The sequence below is a fragment of the Heterocephalus glaber genome, unplaced genomic scaffold, assembly GCF_053883595.1.
Source record: "Heterocephalus glaber isolate CG9 unplaced genomic scaffold, H.glaber_assembly_v1.0 deba00001773, whole genome shotgun sequence".
In the NCBI taxonomy this organism is placed as follows: domain Eukaryota; kingdom Metazoa; phylum Chordata; class Mammalia; order Rodentia; family Bathyergidae; genus Heterocephalus; species Heterocephalus glaber.
The window spans coordinates 7,723,010-7,747,029 of record NW_028258463.1 but is presented as its reverse complement, the minus strand read 5'-3'; the positions used below and the strand labels follow the sequence as shown (position 1 = coordinate 7,747,029).

Below are 24,020 nucleotides of genomic sequence, written 5' to 3'. Positions count from 1 at the left end.
ACAGCTGCCTTCTCTACAGCTGTCTTTGGCAGTGCTTCCAAATCTTTTTTGGTTTTTTGGGGGGGTACTGGGGATCGAACTCGGATCCTTGTGTGTGGTCAGCAGGAGGTGAAACCACTGAGCTAAATCCCCGGCCCAGTGGTTCCAAATCTTGGAAGCAAAAGAACCTGCTGAGGTTCTTCTTTCCTGAAGAGCCCAATACTTCTCCTTTCCTACTAGATGTGATATATGAAATCTAAGAATATGAACAGAGAAAGAGAATAGTGAAGGCCGGCAGTAGTCTACCCTCAAGAGAAACAGAAAATAAAGTAGGGAAGAGGCCTGGGAATTCAGCTCAGTGGTTCCACCACTTGCCTCACAAGCGCAAGGTCCTGAGTTCTATCCCCGGTAAAAAAAAAAAAATAGGGAGGCTGTTACTACCCTGGCCCCTCTTCTACATTATCTTCTGATTAGCGCAGTGTGAGATCAAAATTTGCAACTCTGAAAAGGCAATGGCATAGGAGGAGCAGCTAGAGAACCGAATAAATGGTAAAGCAGCAGCTTTAGCTGTCAGTGAGTTTCTTTGCTCTGGTATTGGCAAGGTCAATACCATCTTTGTTGGTGTCAGCCTTTTCTGTGATCTGGTCTATTTGTCGATTTTGAGCTTCAATTTCATTCCCCAGGTCCAAGGCCATGTTCTTTAGATTTCCCAGGGTATTGCCCATCGAGTCAGGTCTTCTTCCATCTCATCTTCTCTGGCGTCATTAGTTATATGTTTAATGTATCTGCCGCTGGCTGGCTGCTGAGGCTGCCCATTTGTGACTTGGCTGGTTGCTTCCATACCACATTGCTAGGTGAGTTGCCTCCACCATCTCCCCATGTTGCCTTATAGGCCTTGCCAGACTCAAAGTTCTTCATCCTGTTGCATGGACAGACACAAAGGCCACAGCACTTGTTGAGTTCTGTTAAAGTCTTCTCTGTCTCTCTCATGTCTTTATTTATCTGGTCCATGCCTTCTTCTATGAGGTTTAGTTGTTCCCCTTGTTCATCCAGCCTGGTGATGGTTTTGATTCCTGCATCCTAAGACTCAGTGGCTAAGCCCAGGATTTTCCTTGTACTCTCCAGAGACTCATCAGTGAGCTGGTTAGCCCTCAGCTGAAGGTCTTCATGGGACAGATTATCCATGACGTATCAGAATTCCACAAGGTACCGGGGTGGAAATGTGGATACTCGAGAGGTTCCGGCCTCTCTGCAGAGGTTCCTCTGCAGCTGCTGCAGCTCAGACACTCCAGACAGACCAGACACCATGCCTTTCGACCTCATCTTATTAAAAAGCTTTTTTTTGTATCGGGAATTGAACTCAGGACCGTGTGCTTGCAAGGCAGGTGGGTGCCACTGAGCTAAATCCCCGGCCCTAAAAAGCCTTTGCACAGCGAGAGAAACCACCACCGGAGTGAAGAGACAGCCCATAGTGTGGGAAAAAAATTTTGCCAGCTGTTTCTCAGACAAAGGACTACTATCTAGAATATATAAAGAACTCAAAAAAAAAAAAAATCAGACCTCCCAAATTTAAAGACCCAATCCAAAAATGGGCATCTGAAATGAAAAGACACTTCTCAGAGGAAGTAGAAATACCAAAGAAATATATTAAAAAATGTTCGACATCAATGGTCATTTATGAAATGCAAATTAAAACAATGCTGAGATTCAATCTCACTCCAGAAAGAATGGTTATTAACAAGAAATCAGCCTATATAACAAATGCTGGCGAAGCTGGGGGTGGGGAAAAGGGAACCCTTCTCCACTGCCGGTGGGAGTGTAGACTGGTGCAACCACTGTGGAAATCAGGGTGGAGATTCCTGAAAGAACCAAAACTAGAGGTTCCATCTGACCTAGCCATTCCACCTCTTGGTATCTTCTGGAAAGAAATAAAAGCATCTCTGGTGGATATGTCGCCATCTTGGATCTGTGGGAGAAGAAAATTCATGAGGGAGAACAGGTGGGCGGTCCTTCCTGTGACACGGCCCTTGAGTGACAGTTCTATTTGATTGCCTCCAGTACTTTGAGGAAAGGACAGGACTCCATGGTGAGGACTGATGGACATACATTATCTGAGAAAAGACTACCAGAAGAATTCCATCGTTTACCATGTTCTGGTTGGACTCCTCTCTTACCGTTTGCTGGAGTTTGCACTTCAGAGCTATGGTGTCCACCCTGCTGTAATAACTCAGGGGAGCTCCTAACGTGGGGCTGGTGCCATCGCTCACCCTCCAACCCCTCCTTCTTCCCTTCAGCCTCCAGCTCTGAACTTTCCAATCCCCAGAGTAGCAAATGTTGAAAGAACTTACACAGGTGACAAACAGCATGTTGGGTACTTCAAGAAAGAAGTTTGTAGAGGGGGTGGACAGTGACTACCAGGATGGAAACGTACTACAGCCAGGCTTCTGTGGTTGCACATCGGTCAGAGAAACCTCTGCCGGCATCACCATCCACATCAGGTCAGCTGTCTCAGCTTGGGGCAAGTTTATACGGGCAGCAAAGTGCACCCTATAGGCCTTCCAATGAGGGGGATGAGCAACAATACCCCTCGGTTAAATCAAAGCTTATCACTCAGTTACTGAGCCACGTCCCGCCAACAACAGGGGTACGAACAATGTCACCCGATGATCAGGTTGCTAACATTCCTCAAGGAATGGTGATGGACCAATTTGGGAGGATTGGCCTGTTAACATATATCAGGGCAGCAGAGACAGACCCAAGAATGGTCGTCTTGCTTTAGGAAGTGATTTAACATTAGGCCTCAATCTGAACTCTCCCGAAAATCTCTACCCCAAATCTGCATCTCCCTGGGCATCCTCACCTTGTCAACCTCAAGACATATATATATATATTTTGGTACTGAGGATCGAACTCAGGACCTTGTGCTTGGGAGGCAGGTGGTAGCACCACTGAGCTAAATCCCGGGCTAGACAGCATACTTTTTTTTTTTTGGTACCAGGAATTGAACTCAGGACCTTGCGCTTGCGAGGCAGGCAGCAGAACCACTGAGCTAAATCCCCAGCTCTTCTTTGACTTCTTAACTAGAGGAAAGAAGCTAAGGAGTTCCATCTGCAATATGACAAATTAGAAGCAAGGCCTCACCTGCCGTCCACCTTCAACTAAACCCTGCTCAGCAAGCCTTCTAAAAAGACTTCCCTTTCTTGGGGAATGGCTGTCCCAGCACAACCCAACTGCAGAACTGCTGTGGCTCAGGGGCCCTGATTTTAATTCCTTGAGGATCTAGCAATTGGCTTACACAAAGGGTCGCCATTTAAGGTCCTGCCTTACTAATTATGTGCTGCCCAACACCTAAATTTGTATTTCTTTTTCTAGTTTGACCAGGGTCTGAATTTTTTTCATTTATTTTCTTCTTTGCCAGCAGACAGACTTGAGTCTGCAAAGACAAGCATGTACACTGACAGAAGTTTACCATTTAGTTTCTCAAATGTCAAAAAGAAAACCCACAAAAAACTCAACGAAATTAGACCACAAAATTTTCATTGTTCATTGTAGCGCTATTGGTAATAAAATAACAAATATTTGTGCATTTTTGTTTGTTTGTTTTGGTACTAGGAATCAAACTTGGGACCTTATGCTTGTGAAGCAGGTGGCAGTGGGGCTGGGGATTTAGCTCAGTGGTTCCGCCACCTGCCTCACAAGTGCAAGGTCCCGAGTTTGATCCCCAGTACCAAAAAAAAAAAAAAAAGATATTGAAGCAGGTGGCAGAACCACTGAGCTAAATCCCAGGCCCCATTGTGTACATTTTTAAAAAGTTTTGGACATCACATGAATAAAGGTATGTATGTGCGAATGTGTACATACTATATATATGACATCTGTTTTGGAAAATGTTTGCCCTGCTGTACCTCATTTTTAGGAGGTGTGCATGGATGCAATATATGAAAATAGGACAGTCTGGAACTGCCAGTCGGGGGACTATGTCGCCCTGTGCCCTAAAGGGCCAGATTTTCAGCAGCCAAGGACATCCATACCCAAGTGAATGTGATGGGACTTAAAGAAGTGAACTGAGACAATTCACTCTGGCTGTTTAAACAGCAGCGTCTCATAGGAAGAGAAAAAGATCAATCTTGTATTTTCTGACCACATAACAGCTTCTTCTCTTTGTAATAAAGCAGAAAAGCTCTCCTCAAAAAAAAAAAAAATTGAAAGCATCATACCACAGTGATCTATGCACACCCATGTTTATAGTGGCACAGTTTGTAATAGCTAAATCTTGGACCCAATCCAAACACCCATCCACTGATGAGTGGATAAAGATGTGGATTTTTTATACAATGGAGTACTACTCAGCCATAAATAAGGATGAGCTTGAGATATTTCTACCTAAATGGATGGACCTTGAGACCGTACTCTTAAGTGACATAAATTGGACACACGTGTTTAAATACCACATTGTTTCTCTAGTGTGAGAAATTAAAAGTGTAAATAAGGACCAAAATGTATAATACATATTGGGAAACGGGAAGAAAATGTTCACATGGGAAGGGGAACAAGGGAGGGGGGAGGGAGAAAGGAAGGAAGGGACGAGAGAAAAAGTGAAAATAGAAGGAAAAATGGAAACAGAGCTTTTGTACAGGGGGAGGGGAGGGGGCTTGGGGGGGGATGGAAAGAAAGGGGGAGGCATCGCGTACACGTGCAAATCCCCTATGATGAGTGTCACCAGTATGTATGCCTAAAATGTACCAATAAATGTTTTGCTACTTTTACAAAACCAAAGTATATGCTCATTATGGGATGCTTTCAGGCAATGGGCACTAGACCCCTGGGAAATTCATGTTGGAGAGGTACAAAAGCCAATGGACCTCCCTTAAAATTTTTTTTTTGTTTGCTTGTTTCTTTTTTGAGGCAGGGTCTCACTATGCAGTTCAAGCTGGCCTTGAACTTGTTATGTAGCCTGGCCTCAAACTCACAGTGATCTTCCTGCCTCAGCCTCCCAAGTGCTGGGATGACAGGTATGTGCCACCAGTTGCTATGCTCTGGTATACTATGTTTTCAAGTTCACAAATCTTTTCTTTGGCAATGTTTAATGTGCTATTAATTCCACCTAGTTAATTGTATTTTTCATGTTAGATCATATACTTTGTATGTCTTCAAGTTCTATTTTTGGGTCTCTTAAAAAAGTCTTCCTGGGCTGGGGATTTAGCTCAGTGGTTCTGGCACCTGCCTTGCAAGCGCAAGGTCCCAAGTTCGATCCCCGGTACCAAAAAAAAAAATAAAAAATAAAAAAAAATTTAAAAATCTTCCTTTTCTTTCCTCATGATATTTTTGTTTTCCTGTACATTCTTAAGCATGTTTATAAGATTTATAGTGGCTGGTTGTTCTAATGTCCTTTTGTACTAATTCTAAATTTGGTGTCTTTTTCTATTGCTTGATTTCTTTTCTGGCTATGGATAACTTTTTCCTATTTGACCAGTTGATTAAAAATACTTTGAGATGAGAGTCTCACTCTGCTGCCCAAACTGGCCTTGAATTTCTGAGCTCAAGCAAATATCCTGCCTCAGCCTCCTGAGTAGCTGGGACTGCAGGTATCAGTACCTGTATTTTGGGTTGTTGCTCACTAGATAATGTTCTCATCCTTTAAGAAGTGTTGGACTTTCTTCTGACATATAATTAAGTACTTATGACTGGTTTTCCTTTGAAGCCTTCCTCTGAAGCTTCATTAGGGCCGGTCCAGATCAGCCTGATTCTAGAGCTAATCCAGACCCGTTAGGTCTCTGCAGACTCTGCCCGATACCTGTGTGTTCTCTCTACTCTGCTAATGGGAACTATTCTATATAAGCTCCAAGAATTGTTCAGTCTACTGCTGGGGATTCTTCCTCTCCCCTCCCCCTCCCCCTCCCCCTCCCCCATCTCCCTCTTACACGGAGCTCGGTCTCACAAATTCTGGCAGCCTTGTCTTCTTTGTTTAGATTTTTTTTTTTGTACCGGGGATCGAACTCGGGACCTTGCACTTACGAGGCAGGCACCAGAACCACTGAGCTAAATCCCCGGCTGCCTTGTCTTCTTTGAATTCCAACCTCTTCTGAACTCAGTGAGCCCCTGGCTCCTATCAGGAGCCCACATATCCCCCTCTTACTGTCTGCCTGACTCACTTGGCACTGAGCTGGGGTACTTCTGAAGTTCAACTCATGTGTTTTTCTTCTCTCAGAGACCTTACTCTTTCATTACCTGCTGTCCAAGGCATGAAAACAGTTGCTTCCTATATCGTGTTCCATTTCCTAGTTATTTGTGCGTGTGGCGTGCCCCATCCCCAGAGCAGCCTGTCTCTCGTGGGCAGAAGTGGAAGCCCTCACTGACCCTCTGCAAGCACAGAATCCCACCTTATCCTCAACATTCCAACGTTGAAATGTCTGCCATGCATCTAGCTTGGGATATTTGAGTGCATGGTTTGATGACTATGTGAATAAAAATCTTATTTTACAATTTAATTGGTTTGAAAGAGATTTGGACTTGGCATGAAAGGGGGTTTCCCAAAGACCCCCCCCCCTTGTTTTTATAGACAAAGTCTTGCCAAATAGATTCAGGTTGGCCTTGAACTCACTATGGAGCCCAGGCTGGCTTCAAACTCACAGCAATCCTCCTGCCTCGGCCTCCCGAGTGCTGGGAATACAGGTGTGCACCACCACACCAGGCTTTCCCAAGGAACCCTTTGGAAAGAGCTTGGGGCATTGAAGGAACAGGATGTAGCTGGAAAAGAGGAGGAGGACGGGTATGGGCTGAGACTGGAAAGCCAGGCAGAATCACGCAGGGCTTTGGAGGCCAGAGTGGGGCATTGGCTTTGGTTTGTTTTTTTGGGTTTTGTTGCTTGTTTGTTTTGTGCTGACGGTTGAGTCCTGAGCCTCATGCATGCTATACAAGCGCTCCACACTGTGCTACATTCCCAGTCTTTCTTAAATTTTGTTCTGAGACACGGTTTCCCTAAGTTGCCCAGGCTGGCCTCAAACTTGCAATCCTCCTGCCTCAGCCTCCCAAGTAGCAGGGATCATAGGTGTGCGAAGCCACAGCGAGCTTGGAGCTTGGCTTTTGTTCTGAGTCAAATGGAAGGGCTTAGGTAGGGGAGCGGCACGATCTGATTTTGAGGAGCACTTTGCTCTACAAATAATAGACTCCAGTGGATGAAAACAGAAGTAGAAAGCCCATCTAGGAAGCTGCTGTGGTAGTCAAGGTGGATAAAGAGTAGCTTGAACAAAGGTAGCATAACAGAAGTAGACAGAAGCGCCAGGCATGGTGGTGCACACTTGGAACCCCAGCACTCAGGAGGCTGAGGCAGGAGGATCACCATAATTTAGAAGCCAGCCTGACTACACAGTGAGCTCAAGGCCAGCCTGGACTATATAGGAAGACTGTGTCTCAAAAAATCAAGAAGAAAAGAAAAGAAAACCTCAACCTATATAATTTCTATAACTTTTTTCCCACAAACTTGAGAAAGGCTCATTTGGATTCCACACCTGAAATCTTGACATAAATCTGCTGGATTTACTTATATTACGATTTTCCCAAGTGAGCCAGAGCCCTGTGCCTAGAGCTGTCCTGGGATTGCCTGTGGATGCTCCTGCTTTGTAACAACACATCCAAAACTCAACTGCACTGGGGCTGCGGCTCAGCATAGAGTGCTTGCCTAGTATGTGCAAGGCCCTGGGTTCGAATCCCAGAGGTGCAAAAAACAAACAAAAAAAACAACCTTGGGATGGCGGTGACGGGCTGTGTCCAGCTGGGTGAACTGTGCTCGACCTCCAGCCGTCCCTCCCAACAGCTCGGCTTCTCCACCTCCCTCTCTCGCGGGTGGACCAGGCAAATCAGCTCAGGGCACAGCACCTAGAAAATGCTCAGAACACGTTGGCGGCTATGTCACTTGTTTTCTAAACCGTCGGTGTTGTTTTGCACCAGAGACCGGAAAGCGCCCCACCGATAGCCGCGCTAAGCTGAGCGGAGGGAGGAAATTCGTGGCCATAAATAAGGATCTCAGGTTTCGCCTCGGCCCGCCTTACCGCGAATGGACACTAGAGGGCGCTCGGCGCTCAGAAGCCGCGCGCTTCCAGGTCCTGGGTCCGCAGCCAGGACGCGCGCGTCGGGCTGCCCAGAACCGAACCCTTTGGGTCTGTTTTTCTGGAACTAAGGACTTTGGGGAAAACAGGAGGGAACAGCAAGTGGCCGAATGGAACGGGAACGTGACTCCCTCGAGCCTTCACCCATTGTCCTCCTGCTAGGCTGAGGCGGGGGACAGGGACAGGATCGTGGAATGGGGGCGGCAGGGGGGACTGAGACCCGAGGCCCAGGTATGCAATGTGCCAGCCGGCAGGGACGCCGCTGGGCCCCGGGGAACTGGATCGGCTTCCTTCAATTCAGGGCCAGTGTGGTGGCGGACGCCTGCCATCCCAGCACTCAGGAGGCGGAGGCAGGAGGATCGCTGTGAGTTCGAGCCCAGCCTGGCGGGACACTGTCTCAAAAACAAACAAAAAGCAACAGCAACAATAAGAATAACTGACAGTATGGAGGGTACCGGCTTCTCTTCTGGGTTTACATTTCTTAATTTATTTACGTCTTTTAATTGCTACACACGCCCAGCTATCGCCCTTTCCGTTAGCACAATTTTAATACAGAAAACTAAACAGAATGCACTATAACCAACAGCAGCCCGCTCATAGCTGGGGAAAATAAAAAAGGTTAGCCCAGCTGCTCCGAGGCTGAGGCAGGAGGATCAAAAGTTGTAGGCCAGCGTCAGGATAACTTAGCCAGATTTTAAGAAAGAAGGAAAGAAAGAAAGGGGGGGGGGAGAAAGAAAGAAAGAAAGAAAGAAAGAAAGAAAGAAAGAAAGAAAGAAAGAAAGAAAGAAAGAAAGAAAGAAAGAAAGAACGAACGAACATGGGGCACATGCAAAGGAAGGGGGTGGCTCAATGTGACCCCAATTCCAATCCCCAGTACTAGGAAAGAAAGAAGAGTTTAACATTAAAGCTGATATTCTGTAACCACAACAACCTTGGAGAAAAACTAAGCTGCAGAACTTTGTCTCCAACGTAACAGTAACGCAGATAGTAAAGTCCTGGCATAAAGACCAAGTAGAAGGCAGTGGAATAAAGCAGGGGTGGCGAACCTGTGGCACACGTGCCACAGTGGGCTGTTTGTACCACTGAAAGCTCTAAAAGGTTCACCATCGCTGGAACAGAGGCTCCAGAAATAAGCCCCTGAGTCAGTGAGAGCCTGGGATGTAGCTCAGTGGCACCACACCTGCCTGGCAAGTGCAAGGTCCTGAGTTCAATTCCCAGTACTGGGGGAAAAAAGATTAGTCAATGAAGAAAGAGTATTTTTTCAACAAGCAGTGCTGTAACAGATGCCCACAGCAAAAAAAAAAAAAAAAAAAAAAAGAAAAGAAAAATCAATTTAGAATCCTCTCTCCCATCATTCACAAAATTAATTCAAAATAGATCAAAGTTGGGGCCGGAGATTTAGCTCAGTGGTGCCACTCCCTACCTCGAAAGCACAAGGTCCTGAGCTTGATCCCTAGTACCAAAAAAAAAAAAGAAAAGAAAAAGAATTGTTACAATTGAATAATTAAAAGATAAATGACTCAATTTAATATCGGACAAGCATTTCTCCAAAGAAGATCCACATGTGGTTAGAAAGCACATGAAAAGATCACCAGCAGCTGGGGATTTAGCTCAGTGGTTCTGCCACCTGCCTTGAAAGCACAAGGACCTGAGTTCGATCCCCAGAACCAAAAACAAAACAAAACTGTGCCTGCTTGTCCCTGAGAGCTCTACCAGCTGAGTGGAGGCAAATCTCAGTTTTCGGCCAGGATTTTAGCTCAGTGGTTCTGCTGCCTGCCTCACAAACACAAGGTTCTGAGTTTGATCCCCAGTACCAAAAAAAAGCTAATAATAATAATAATAGTAAAAGACCATATAACAAGTGTAAGCAAGGATATGGGGAAATCAACATCTATTACTGTAAGACCCAAAGTTGTATTCTTAGCTATATACCCCACTTGTCTATGAATAACATAACAGCTAAATCTTGGAAGCAGCCTATCTGTTCATCAACAGATCAATGGAAAAAGAAAATGTATTATGCCCAATGGAGTACTACTCTGCCATAAAAAGGATAAACTTGAGGCATTCAAGGAAAATGGATGCACCTTGAGATTATAAAGTTAGGTGAAATAAATCAGACACACTGCTTAAATATCACACAGTTTCTCTTATATGAGAAATCCAAAGTGTAAATAAAGAGCAAAATAAAAGAGATAATAGGAAGTAGGGAGATGGGGAAGAAAATTTTTAACTTTTCAAAATACACGGAAAAAAAAAGAAAAAAACACATGGGAAAAATGTTTCACAAGGTCCTGAGTTCGATCCCCAGTACCAAAAAAAACCCACAAAAAATGAGATGGAGAAGAGAGGGGAGGGAAGGGATGAAAAAAAAAATCAAGCTGTGTTATGTCCACATTGTGTTTACTCAATGAAAAAGAAAAAAGAAAAGGAAAATATCCTAGAATTAGATAGTGATGATAGGTGAACAGTCTTTTGACTACACTAAAAACCACTGACTCAAACAAGGTGTGGTGGTGCATACCTGTGATCCCAGCACTTGGGAGGCTGAGACAGGAGGGCTTCTGTGAATTCAAGGCCAGCCTGGGCTACATAGAAAGACCCTGTCTGAAAAAAAAAAAAAAAAAAAGCCACCGAATCATAAAGCTTAGAATGGGAAACTCTGTGGAATGTGACTTACATCTCAATTTTTAAAAAAGACCAAAGTTGCTGTTTGCTCCATCTCTATCTAGCTCAGTGGTTCTCAAATGTTTTGGTCCCTGGCTACTTTATACTTTTCACCATTATTAAGGACCCCAAAGAGCTTTCCTTTAAATGTCTTGTTTTGGTTTTCATGAGCTAACATTCAATATTCATCAATATTCACCACGTTAAAGGTAGAAATAAATAGAAAAATTTTAAAAACCTGATTCCAGATATTTGGGGATTTTGTTGTTGCTGTTGTTTTGTCTTGCTTTGGTTTTTGAGACAGGGTAGTTCAGGCTGGCCTTGTACTCCTGTATCCCAGGATGGCCCCAAACTTGGGGCAATCCTCCCGCCTCAGCCTCCCACGTGCTAGGATAACACAGCTGGCAGAGAACTGGCATTCTGACTGGGAGACAGGGAATAAACATGCACACACACAGATAAAACAGGAGATGTACAAATGGTGACGCCAAAAAAGTGAAAAAATATCACAGGGCTGAGATAGGAGATTAGGGCATGGCAAAGCTGGCTGGGATGTGCAACAGAACAGTCCCTACAGCTGTGCACGTGGACTTCTCGCGAGAGCTGGAGCAGGTCTTCAATAGGATGGCCTAGACCGCAGCCTGAGGAGCGGCAGCCTGGCACCGCCTCTCAGGACCCGGATGTATAAGTTCCCACCGGTTTCCTCCAGAGGCTCCGGCCCCAGCGCCCCCAGCCCCCCCCCTCGCCCCTCCCCCTCCCTTCCCCCTCCCCTCCCCCTCCCCCTCTCCCTCTCCCTCTCCCTCTCCCTCTCCCACCAGGCTGGTCCCTGCCACGGAGAGACCGAGCCCCTCGTTTGGACGGAATTGCAAACAGTTGCTTGCAGGTTGCTCCTCCAAAATTACTTTTATATGAAGAAATGCAGCCAGGTGTGGTGGCGCATATCTGTAACCGTAGCCCTCTGGGAGGCTGAGGCAGGAGGATTGCATGTTTGAGCCCAGCCTGGACAATTTAGCAACTTAAGGAGACCTTGTCTTAAAAAATAAAAAGGGCTGGGGATGTAGCTTAGTGCAAAACTCCTGGGTTCAATCCCCGGGACAGCTAAACAAGCCAGAGGGCAAGGGGCCAAGGGCCTCCTAATTGATGGGGGCGAGGCGACCTCACCTGGCAGCCGCGGGCTCCTGAGCTTCGGCGCTTGTGCCGGCGGCGGCCGGCAGGAGGCAGTGTTGGCCGCGGGGAACGGGACGTGGCCGGGCTGGGCTGGGCTCCCGCGCTGGGTCTGGCCCTGGGCCCTGCAGGCTGCCCCGCCCCAGTCACCAGGCCTGCACCCCCGGACGCACACATGCTAGGTGGGCTCCGGGCAACTTCTTGCCTCAGACCTTGCAGTGGTTCCGAATTGGAAAACAAACACAGAGCCACAAGATCTAGATTCCTGCCATGGCGCGGTGGCCCACGCCTATAATCCCAGCTACTTGGGAGGCTGAGGCAGGAGGATCACAAGTTCAAACTGGCCTGGGCAATTTAGTGTGACTTTTTCAAAATAAAATTTAAACAAAGGGCCGAGGATTTAGCTCAGTGGTTTCGCCCCCTGCTTAGCAAGCACAAGGTCCAGAATTCGATCCCGGGTACCAAAAAAAAAAAAAAAACCCATCAACAGAGCCGGGGGCACAGCTCAGTGGTTGAACACTTGCCTAGCCCAAGCAAGCGAGGCCTGGTTTCCAACCCCACACCACTCCCCCCTCCCCAATTATATCTTTCTTGGCTTCTGGCAATTTGGCCAGGAACCCATCGTGTTCCCACTCCTACTAAGAGGGGAGTAGGGGAAGTCACTTTCCGATCATTAGAAACATCCCCAGTCTGCGGGCTGTGAAAGGAAACTGGCCCACGAGGGCTGTGTTCTGCAGCCGGCTCCCTGTGCATAGTAGGTGCACAATAAACACAAAGACATCGACACATTTCTATACCTCCTGCTACACTGTAAGGTAGAGCCAGATCCTGAGCCATTTTTCATGTCAATTATTCAATTACTCAGCAAGTGACACTAACTACCAATCTAATGGCCATTGTCAAGTTTAATTAAAGGGTTTTATTGGATCTCCTCAGACTCCTACCACCTTTTCATTATTTAAATCTCAGGGATTTGATAACAGCCTCTTTACTGGTGTGTTCACAAGACACAGGCAGACAGCGAAAGGAGCCATCTCTGTCTCTATGACAGGAGGCACAGAGGGGACTCTGAGGTCTGGGGAAGCACAGTGGACATGGGGCTCAGTGTCCCCAGAGCGTGGCCCTCATGTCCATGGGGACACGGCCCCCTCCAGCCTTGCCCTACCTCCGCTCTGCCCATGACCCAGGGCTCGGGTCCAGGGTGATGCGCTCTGCATGGACCCGCCTTGGCGGACTGCGAGCTGAGTCCCGTGGACTAGGGTGGCCTGTGGTCAGGACAGGCACGGAGGGAAACTAGACGGCAGGCGGCTTGTCTGGATGGAACCCTAGACCGCTACAACACAGTAAGCCAGGCGCAGGGGCGCACTGAGAAGCCTGAGGCAGGAGGATCACCGTGAGTTTCAGGCCAGCCTGGGCTACATACCCTCCCCCGCAAAGAAGATACAATTATGAGAAAGGGAATAAGGAAGAAGGGGCATATTGCCCTGGACTTTCACCACCATAAGTAACTATCCTAGTTTCTGTTATTTAGGCAACCACACCTTTTCTCGTTTCTCATTCCCGGTTGTTAAAATTACCCCCGTAAGCAGACTCCTCATTGCAGGCTACGCTCTGCCCTGTGGATGTGGAGCTGCTCATGTTTTCCTGAGCCCTCGTGTTCCTGGCCTCCCAACTACCCTGCGTTTCTGCAGCTGAACTAACAAAGTGGCTGGATTTTAAATGACAGAAATGTAGGGCTGGGACCGAAGCTCAATGTAAAGTATTTCCCCGCATGCCTGTGGCTGCGGGTCAATCCTCACTCAGACTGCAAAAACAAACCAACCAAAGATCAAATACTGAAATAAACAACTCAAAATCAACTATCAAAAAAAAAAAAAAAACCAAACCAATCAAACCCGTACAGGGGTTCTCTTAAAGGTCCGGTTTTTCTTCTTGTTTTGTTTTGATTTTTTGGAGACAGGGTCTTGCTCAGTAGCCCAGGCTGGGCTCAAACTTGCGATCCTCCTGCCTCAGCCTCCCAGGATGCTGGGGTTAGAGGCCTGTGCCACTATTCTCAGCTCAAATTTTCATCTTCTTAAACGCATGCCAGCCATATTGGACTGGATTTCCAGTGCAACCTTGTGCTAATCAAGCACATCTGCAAAGATCCTTCTTTGGGTGAAATTTTTTCCAATTTTTCTTTTTATTAGTGGATGTTTGTAGTATACAGGACCACATTCCTCGTGGGAATGGTGCATGGATAGAACGCATCTTCTTTTTTTTTTTTTTTTTTGGTACTGGGGATCGAACTCGGGACCTTGCGCTTGCGAGGCAGGCAGTGGAGCCACTGAGCTAAATCCCGGCCCCAGAACACATTTTAATTCTCTTTTCATCACCTTCTCCTCCCCTTCCACCCCTCCCTCCATTTCTTGGTCTGCTTCCCATCTTGGAAAGACCTATCTCCCATTTTCTATTATCTTTTTATTTTGTTTTTTGTTTATATTTTGGGTTTCTCATGTAAGAGAAACTATGCAATATTTAAGCTTGTGTGTCTGATTGCTTTCCCTTAACATTTTATCTCAAGGCACATCCATTTTCCTACAAATGACTCAAGTTTATCCTTCTTTATGGCAGAATAGTACTCCACTGTGTAATACCATGTTTTATTTATCCCTTCCTCTATTAATCAACATATAGGCCACTTCCAAGATTTGGCTATTATGAGCTGTGCTGCTATAAACTTGGGTGTGCACACATCACTGTAATATGATGTCTTTAACTCTGGGAAGGTCGCATTCTATGGTCCTGTGGTCAGGACCTGAACTTACCTTGCAAGAAAAGGGGGAACAGTTTAACCCATGCCTTAGTCTTCTGTTTTCTTACCTGACCACTCCTCCTCAACCTTCGTACTGAAGTCAGAGGTGCTGTCCCTTCAGGGACATCTTCCTCAAGTCCCCGGGCAGGCCTGCGCTCTCCTACGGAAGCTACACCTGCACAGAGCACTCTTATTGGATTATCTGCATGGGAGTTGGTGTCCGTGAAACTATGGTGCTGGTCCCTGGGGTACAAGATTATCTTTTCCATCCTTAATATACCCAGCATTTGTCTCTTATATTAATTCATTCCGGCTGGGTGGGCAAGAGACTCAAAAACACAGTGACTTGGGCTGGGGATTTAGCTCAGTGGCTCCATGTCTGCCTGTCAAGCGAAAGGTCCTGAGTTCGATCTTTGATACCAAAACAAAACAATAAATGTATCTCTCATGGGAATGGGACCAAAAGATAGAGGGAAAGTAGGTGGAGGGAGAGGGGAAGTAAAAAGAATTAAGCTGTGTTACGCACATCCATCAGCTCCTTCATGATCACTGTGTGCTTTTAACATGGACTAAGAAAGCTTTCAATTTATTTATTTATTTATTTATTTATTATTTTTCATTTTTTGAGACAGGGTCTTACTATATATCCCAGGCTACCTCAAACTCACAGTGATTCTCCTGCCTCAGCCTCCCGAGTGCTGGGATTACAGGTGTGTACCACCCCATCCAGATTAAAAATAAAAATTAAGGGCCCAGGATTTAGCTCAGTGGTGCTGCTACCTGCCTGGAAAGTACAAGATCCTGAGTTCAATCCCTGGTACCAATAAATAAATTAATTAATTAAATTAAATAAATAAAAATTAAGAGAATGAAGTTGATTTCTCTCCCAGCTGAGTGGTCCAGGTTGCAGGTGATCCTGCCCTGTATGGCCATCTGAGGCCTCAAACTCTCCAGTTCCTTCCATCTTGTTGCCCAGGCCTCCCGCATGAGCATTTTCCTCTTATTTGCCAGACACTGGCTGGGGAGCAGATGCATCTGTGCCCCAGTTGTAGAAAAAGGGAGAGACAATGGGAAAATGCATGCCCACTGTGACAGCTGCGACCCAAGGGCCCTCCATCCTTTCTGCTCATGATCCAAGGTGAGACCTCAGTGGAGTGGGCCACACTTAGCTGCAAGGGAGGCGGGAAGCAACTTCTGCAGAACAGCCCAGAGCAAGGTTGCTGCCCTGCCCCAGAGCCATAGCCTTATTGGCCAGGTCCAAACTTGAAAACTGCTGAAAAGCATTTTCCTCAGTTGGTAGCAAAATCTGACTTGAAATGACTTCTGGAATTTATACAGGTGCCTATAAAAAAATATTTCACGTTGGGCTGGGGATTTAGCTCAGCAGTTTCACTGCCTGCTGCGCAAGCACAAGGACCCGAGTTTGATCCCCAGTACAAAAAAAAAAATCTATTTCACGTCTTCATTTTACCCACTCATGATGAATATTAATGTACTTTTGTTACAGAAATGCCAATGTATTTGACAAAGCTCTCTCGAGACCCTACTGGAGGAATTAATCATATGCAGTTATGAAGCAGATTACCTTTGTGAAAATGTACATATTTATTAGTTTTCTTTTATTTTGGTTTTTGAGACAGGGTCTGGATATGTAGTTCAGACTGTTCTTGAACTCACTATGTAGCCCAGGCTGATCTCAAACTCTCAGCGATCCTCCTGCCTCAACCTCCTAAGTCCTGGGATTATAGGAATGCACCACCAGGGCTGGCAAAATCAACAATTTTAGATTTCAAAATTCATCTACAATTTTGACCTCAGACCCAGCCAAGAGGACATCACACTATGGCGGATACTGACTCGCCTTCTCTTAGGTGATTCTTGCCCAGTAGATGGAGTCCACTCCCAAATCTAGGCCCTGTTCCAGGTCAATGGGACACTGGGATTTGCTACCCCAGTCCGATGAAGGCCTTTGTAATAGGCCTGCCTTCTAGGCAGAAGTGTGCTACTGTCATACACTCAAGATGTAACTAAAGGGCAGCTGTTTGCCTCAGGTGGATGGAGGCTAAATGTGCAAACTAAGATGCCACACGTGTGCACAAGGCCCCCAAGGTAAGGCTAGAATTGAGTGTGCAAAAGCAAAGGGGTTAGATGCAGTCACCCAAAATTGTAAATTTGACTCTGACCATATCTGTCAAGGAAGGACTGAATATAGGTTTTTGCTTTGTTTTGTTTTTGTTTTTTTAAGTAGTGGCAAAGTTTATTTGCAAAAGTAAAAGTGAAGAGTGAGGGAGACATTGGCTCTGCAGAGTAAGCTGGGGCGCAGTGAAAGAGGAAAAGGCAAGATAAAACCACACCCTGGAGGAAGCAGGGCACCTACCGTGAGGACAGCCATGATAGCCCATAGGTGTTGGTTTGTCTGTCTGTCTGTTTGTTTTTAGTCTTTTGTTTCCAGTGCTGGGGACCAAACCTAGGGCCTTGTGCATGTCAGTCCACTGAGCTACATCTCAAGGCCTTTTTAAATTTTTTTTTGAAGCTGGTCATGGTGGTACCACACCTGTAATACCAGCACTAGGAAGGCTGAGACAGGAGGATCACTGTTAGTTTGAGGCCAACCTGGGCTGTATAGTGAGTTCCAAGTCCAGCATGGAATGTATAATGATAACCTATCTCAAAAAACAAAAAGAATTATTTTATTTTGAGACAGGGTCTTGCTAAGTTGCCTAGGATGGCCTAAAAATTATGCTCCTCCTGCCTCAGCCTCCTATGTAGCTGGGATTACAGGCACCCACCACCACACCCAGCTTCAGATTTCTTATTTAACAGATTGTGAGCTTGATTTATACATTTTATGTTACTTTTGAGGGGGGGTGTGACAGGGTCTCACTATGTAGTTCAGGCTGGCCTTGAACTCACAATGTAGCCCAGGCTGGCCTCCTGCCTCAGCCTCCTGAGTGCTAGAATGACAGGCAGGCGTCACCATGCCTGGCCTTATTAATTCTATGAGGTAATATTTTTGTAGACTCCTTGAGATTTTGTGTAAATAATGTCATCTGCAAATAGGGACAAGTTGCCTACTCATTTTCAATTATATGCCTTTTATTTCATTTTCCTCCTTATTGCACTGGCTAGAGTCACCAGCAGTATGTTCAGAAGCCATATTTATTCCCAGTCTTCTGGGCAAAGTGTTCAATCCTACACCATTAAGTGAAATGTTAATGGCTTTTTCACAAGTACTGTTCATGAACTTAAGGATGTTCCCCTCTATACCTACTTTTTCTGAAATGTTTTTTTTAAAAAAATATTAAACAAGCATTAAATTTTGTCAAATGGCCAGGTGTGGTGGTGCATGCCTGTAATCCCAGCACTCGGGAAGCTGAGGCAGGAGGATTGCTGTGTGTTCAAAGCAACCCTGGGTTACATAGTGAGTTCAAGGCCAGGCTGAACTACATAGTGAGACCCTGTCTCAAAAGAACAAAAATAAATAAATTTTGTCAAATGCTTTTTTCTGCATCAATTGATATGACCATATGATTCTCTTCTTTATATTCTTTTTATTTTTTCAGAGCTTGGGATGGAAATCAGGGCCTCACACATGCTAGTGCCCTACAATTGAGCTACATTCCTAGCTTTCTTCACGTTATGTTTGCATCCTCCTGCCTCAACCTGTGAGTAGCTGGGGTTACAGATGTGTCCTCAGGTTCTTCTCTATTCTCTTTTTTTCCCCAGTACCGGGGATCAAACTCAGACCCTTGTGCTTACAAGGCAGGCACTGGCACTACTAAGCTAAATCCCCGGCTTCTTTATACTCTTCATATGATGGCTCACATTGATTTTTTTTTAAAATTGAATTAGCCTCACGTTCATGAAATAAATCCACTGTTATAGTGTATAATTATTTTAATATATTCCTGAATTCTATTTGTTAACATATTGTTAGAAATTTTTGCATCTATATTCATGAAGGTTATTTTCCTTTTCGGTTCAGCTGTTTTTGGTATTAGGTTAATATTAGATTCAGAAATTAATTGAGAAATAATTCCTCTTTTCTGTTTTCTGGAATAAATTGTGTAAAGTGCAATACTCTTTAAATGGCTGGTAGAATTCTTTAGGGAAACCCTCTGGACCTGGAAATATTGCAGGGATAGGAGGTGGCTTTCATTACAAATTCAATTTCCTTAATAGTTGTAGGGCTATTCAAATTATCTATTTCATATGGGATAAGTCATGGTATGGAATTGATTCACTTCATTTAAATCATCAAATTTATGTGTGTAGAGCTGTTCACAGCTGTGTAACAAATTAACACAACTTAATGATTTAAAACAACAGAAATTTTCTCTCTAGGGTCAGAAGTTTAGTTAATATCAGTCAACCAAAATCAAGGTGTTGGCAGAGTGTTACACCCTCCTGAGGCTCACGGAAAGAATCCTTCCTTGCCTTTTCCAGATTCTGGTGGCAAGCAACATTCCTTGGCTTATGGCCACATTATTTCAACCTCTGCCTTCATGGTCACATTACCTGTTTCTCATCATGCATGTCAGTCCCTGTCTGCCTCATCATTCAGTACTCACAATCTACTTAGATAACCTCTTCATTTCAAAGTTTTTAATTACCATTATGGTTTATATCCATAATGTCTCCCCAAAAAGCCTCATGTGGTCAGAGGTGGGGCTTTTTTAGGTAATTGAATCTTGGGGGGGGGCATTATACTTATGTGGATTAATCCACTGCTGAATCCATGCCTGAATGTGCTTTTAAGAGGTAGGACCTGTTTGGAAGAGGTGTGCCACTGGGAGACTTGTCTTTGGAGGATGTATCTCCCTCTTCATCTCCCTCTTTGTTTTTTGTTTCCTGACCACCATAAGGTGAGCAACTTAGCTCTCCCACACCCTTCCACCATTCCACTTCTGCCTTGGAGCCAGCCAACCATGGACTGAATCTCCCAAAACAATGAGCCAAATTAAAGCTCTTCTTTTTTTTTTTTTGGTACCAAGGATTGAACTCCGGTCCTTGTGCTTGCGCAGCAGGCGGCGAAACCACTGAGCTAAATCCCCAGCCCAAGCTCTTCTTTAAATTGTGAGTATTGGGTATTTTGTTTCAGCCATGGAAAGTGCCTAATAAAGAAAACTGGTAATGGGACAACCCACTTTCCAGTCCCCCTCTGTCTTTCTTCGACAGAAGCTTTCTTTCTCTCAATAAATTTTCCCACTCTTAAAAAAAAAAGAAAAAGAAAATTGGTACTGAAGAAGTGGGCCATGGCTGTGACTGTACCTGACCATGTGACTTAGAAGCCTTTGTGGAAGGAGTTGGAAAAAGATAGGAGATTTGGGTTAGACAAGCCCTAGAATGCTATAAACAGAGCTTGATGAGTGATTTTAGTCAGAGCTCAAAAGGCCATAATGTTGACAGGAATGTGGACAATAAAGGCCATGCTTGGGCCGGGAATTTAGCTCAGTGGTTCTACCACCTGCCTTGCAAGCACAAGGACCCGAGTTTGATCCCCTGTATCAAAAAACTAAATAAATAAAATAAAGGTCAAGCTCATGAGTTTTAGCTGAAAAAAATTCTCTATTGGAACCTGGATGTATTAGTCAGCTTTCCCATCCTGAGACAATACCTGACGCCTGCAACTTAAAGGAATAAAGGTTAATTAGCTCAAGGTTTCAGGAGATTCACACATAGTTGGCAGGCTCCAAGGCAGCAATCTCATGGCAGAAGGGCATGGTGGAGCAAAACTGCTTAGTTCATGGTGGCAAGAAAACAGCAAGAGGGCCGGGGATGAAAAACTCCAGAAAGGAACAGGTGAGGGACTATATATAACACCCAAGGTCACACCTGGACACACCCAGAAGCATCCTTTACTAATAAGCTGGTCATTTCTTAATCCAATGATGTTGACATATCAGGATTAATGGTTACACTGGAATGCATGTTACATTCTGGCAAGGAACTGTCCACATTTTGCCCATATCCTGAGACATTGTAGGAGACTGAGATTAAGAGCAATGAACTAACTGATCTGGTGGATGCAATTTCAAGACTGTCCAACATTCAGGCTGTGACATGGCTACTATTGGCTGCTTTTAGTCACATTTATAGTGAGGATCAGGGGCAAAAGACAGAGCAGAGGGCCGGGGATTTAGCTCAGTGGTTCCAGCGCCTGCCTCGCAAGCACAAGGTCCTGAGTTTGATCCCTGGTACCAAAAAAAAAAAGAAGACAGAGCAGAAAATCTTGAAAAACTTAAATTTTGGCCCAAAGGGAACCAAGTGTAAAGTTGGGACAAAAATAGATGTGGTGTCAGAGAGTAATTCCACCAAAAAGAAGCCATATACTTTGCATCAGGACAATAGGAAAAATGACTTGAGGGCATCTCAGGAGGTAGCCGGACCCTACCCATCACAGGCTCAAGGGTGTAAAAGAGTAAACTCCTTTGAAAGGATTTGCTTTGAGAAGAGTCCCAGTGTACCTTGCTCATTTTGGGGCCCATAGGGAAGTGTCTCCCCAAGTTCAGCCTCTAGACACTCAGAGGCCTCTGGAGCCATGAACCATGGCAGCCAGGTTACTGCTTGTGGTGGCTGATCTTGGCATTATCCACATGTCCCTGTTTTTCAGACATGCAGAATGCAAATGTTGTGGGGTCATGGAAGCTCCATCCAGATTTCAAAGGAAGGCCTAAGAAGCCAAGCCATGTGCTCACAAAAAAAGCGATACATGAAGCTGTGTGAAGGAAGCCAAAGGTTCACTGGAGACCCTAGGAAGTTGGAGATGCCAGGACCATGGATCACTGCTCAGGAAAGCCCAAGAGAGGCCACATGGACTGCAACAAGCAAGGCCGTGGAGGGGGACTTCCCAGACCCTTTGGAGTTCACATCTGGCCCCACAAACTGCTGGACATGGAACTGCAGGATTTAATGATTGCCCTGCTGGTTTTTTGTTCTTGCTTTGGTCTGATTTCTTTATACCCTTATTCCTCCCTTTTGGAATGGAAATGATTACTCTACGCTATTGTATGTCAGAAGTACTTAACTTTATTTTTCATTTTTATGGAGGCTCACAGCTAAGAGTTTGCCTTGAGTCTCAGAGGAGACTTTGGACTTGGACTTTCCAGCACTGCTGAAACCGTTAAGATTTTGGTATCACTTCTCGGCCTTTTGGCGAAGATCAAGTGTAGCACCTGCTCTTTATCAGTTTAAGCCTCTGGTGACTCTTAGAGATGGCCTAAATACATTTTACAAGATGAGATAGACATGAGCCTTTGGAAGGCCAGGGGCAGAATGTTATGGTTTAGATCTAGAATCCCCCAAGTCTCATGCCTTTAGAGGTAGGGCTTTTGAGAGGTAGCCGAATCATGGGGATGATATATGCATCAGTGGGTGGATCTATTCATAAGTTCATAGCTAGATGCGCTGTTAGGAGGTGGGGCCTGCTTGGAAGGGGCATGTCACCAGGGGCATGGTTTTGAAAGATTCATCTCCCTTCTTAGCTCCTCCCTTTGTTCTCTGCTTCCTGGCCACCAGCAGGTGAGCAGGTTTCCTCTCCCACAACCTTCGACTATGCCACTATGCCAGTTCTGCATTGGAACCAGCCAACCATGGACTGAATCTCCCAAAACCACGAGCCAAATTACATCACTCCTCCTTTAAGTTGTGTGTGTCAGATATTTTGTCCCATTGATGGGGATCAATCAGTTTTGTCCCAAGATAGGATACAATCACATCCGCAAAAACTTCTTTTCAAATAAAGTAGTATTTATGGGTAGTAGGGATTAGGACCTTATATTTTGGGGGGACTACTGAGGCTAGATAATAGCTTCCAAAGTTATTTCCCTATTATTATTATTTTCCATATTATTTTTCTATCATCTTTTTGATGTCTGCAAGGTCTGTAGTGGTACCTTGTTTCATTCCTGTTTTCTCTCTCCTTTTGAATTTGTCAATCTTATGAGAAACAGAATCGGCTCCTTGTTTCATTGATTTTCCTCTTGCTTTCCAGTTTTTCTTTTTCTATTTTAAATTTTTTAAGTTCAGTTCTTTATGGTTCTTTTCTTCTGCTTGCTTTGGGTTTATTCTTCCCAAATTCTTGAGGTAGGAGCTTAGATTTTTGGGGGGTTTTTGGTTTTGTTTTGGTTTTTTGGTACTGGGGATCGAACTCAGGACCTTGTGCTTGCAAGACAGGCAATGGAACCACTGAGATAAATCCCCAGCCTTGTTTTATTTATTTATTTGTTTATTTATTTATTTATTTATTTATTTTAGTCAAAGTCTTTGTAGTTCATTCCAGCCTTAAACTCACTGTGTAGCTCAGGCTGGCCTCTAACTTGTGGGAATCCTCCTCCCTCAGCCTCCCGAGTGTAATGCTGGGATTACAGCTCATCACGGTATACCTCACAGGACCTCACACAAAACTGCACATAGAAGATGCTTGACCTGAACTGTGACCCAACTCCCTAAACATCTCCAGCATTCTGGTATTTTAACACACGCCCAACTTTCTCTGAGAAAGCCATACCATTCTGCATGGTTTAAGAGACTTTTTTTTTTGGTACCAGGGATCAAACTTGGGATCCTGCACTCTCGAGGCAGGCGGCGGAACCACTGAGCTAAATCCCCAGCCCAGTTTAAGAGACTTTTGAAAAAGCAACTGGGTATAATCCCAGCACTCAGGGGGCTGAAGCAGAAGGATTGCCATGACTTCAATGCCAGCCTGGACTACACAGGGAGAACCTGTCTCAACAAACCAAACAAACAAACAAACAAACCCAGCTCTTTTCTGTCAGGTATTTCTGTGGGTTCTCTACTCATCTTTGGAAATTTGGAATCAGATATCAATGAGTAGGCATTTCTCCTTCTTGGGCTGTGAACTGACCTTGTCCATTTCCACCTGTATTTCTGTTCGTTCGTCTTATTTTGTTTTTCGCTGCTAGTGATTGAACCCAGGACCTCGATGTGCTACACACGTGCTCCATCTCTGAGCTGCAGCCTGGCCCTCAGTCCGCACTGTCTTGCCATCCCTTCCCGGGCTGGTGTGCCTTCTCCTCCCCGATAGCCAAATCCTGCCCTTTCTTTGGGACCGACAGCACCGCCTTCCGAAAGCCTCCTGTGACTACTTCAAGTTGCTTTCCCTCTCACTCACCTTTCACTGGGGACTCTCGCTTCATAAAGGCTAGGGATGTAGCTCAGGAGCTGGGGCACTTGCTTAGCATGCATGAGGTCCTGGGTTTGATCCCTAATCATCATCAGCAGCAGCAGCATCACCATCATCATCATCACAAGCTGGTCTTGTCTCTGCGGTGATATCGCACACCTCGGTG

The 24,020-nt window shown here is 45.2% G+C and overlaps 2 pseudogenes; one reads left to right on the top strand and one right to left on the bottom strand.

Moving 5' to 3' along the window:
- Positions 1–542: 542 nt before the first annotated feature.
- On the bottom strand, positions 543–1,164 carry LOC101714334 (synaptosomal-associated protein 23 pseudogene; annotated as a pseudogene).
- Positions 1,165–21,845: 20,681 nt separating this feature from the next.
- Positions 21,846–21,967, top strand: LOC147821032 (U2 spliceosomal RNA; annotated as a pseudogene).
- The last annotated feature ends 2,053 nt before the right edge of the window (positions 21,968–24,020 follow it).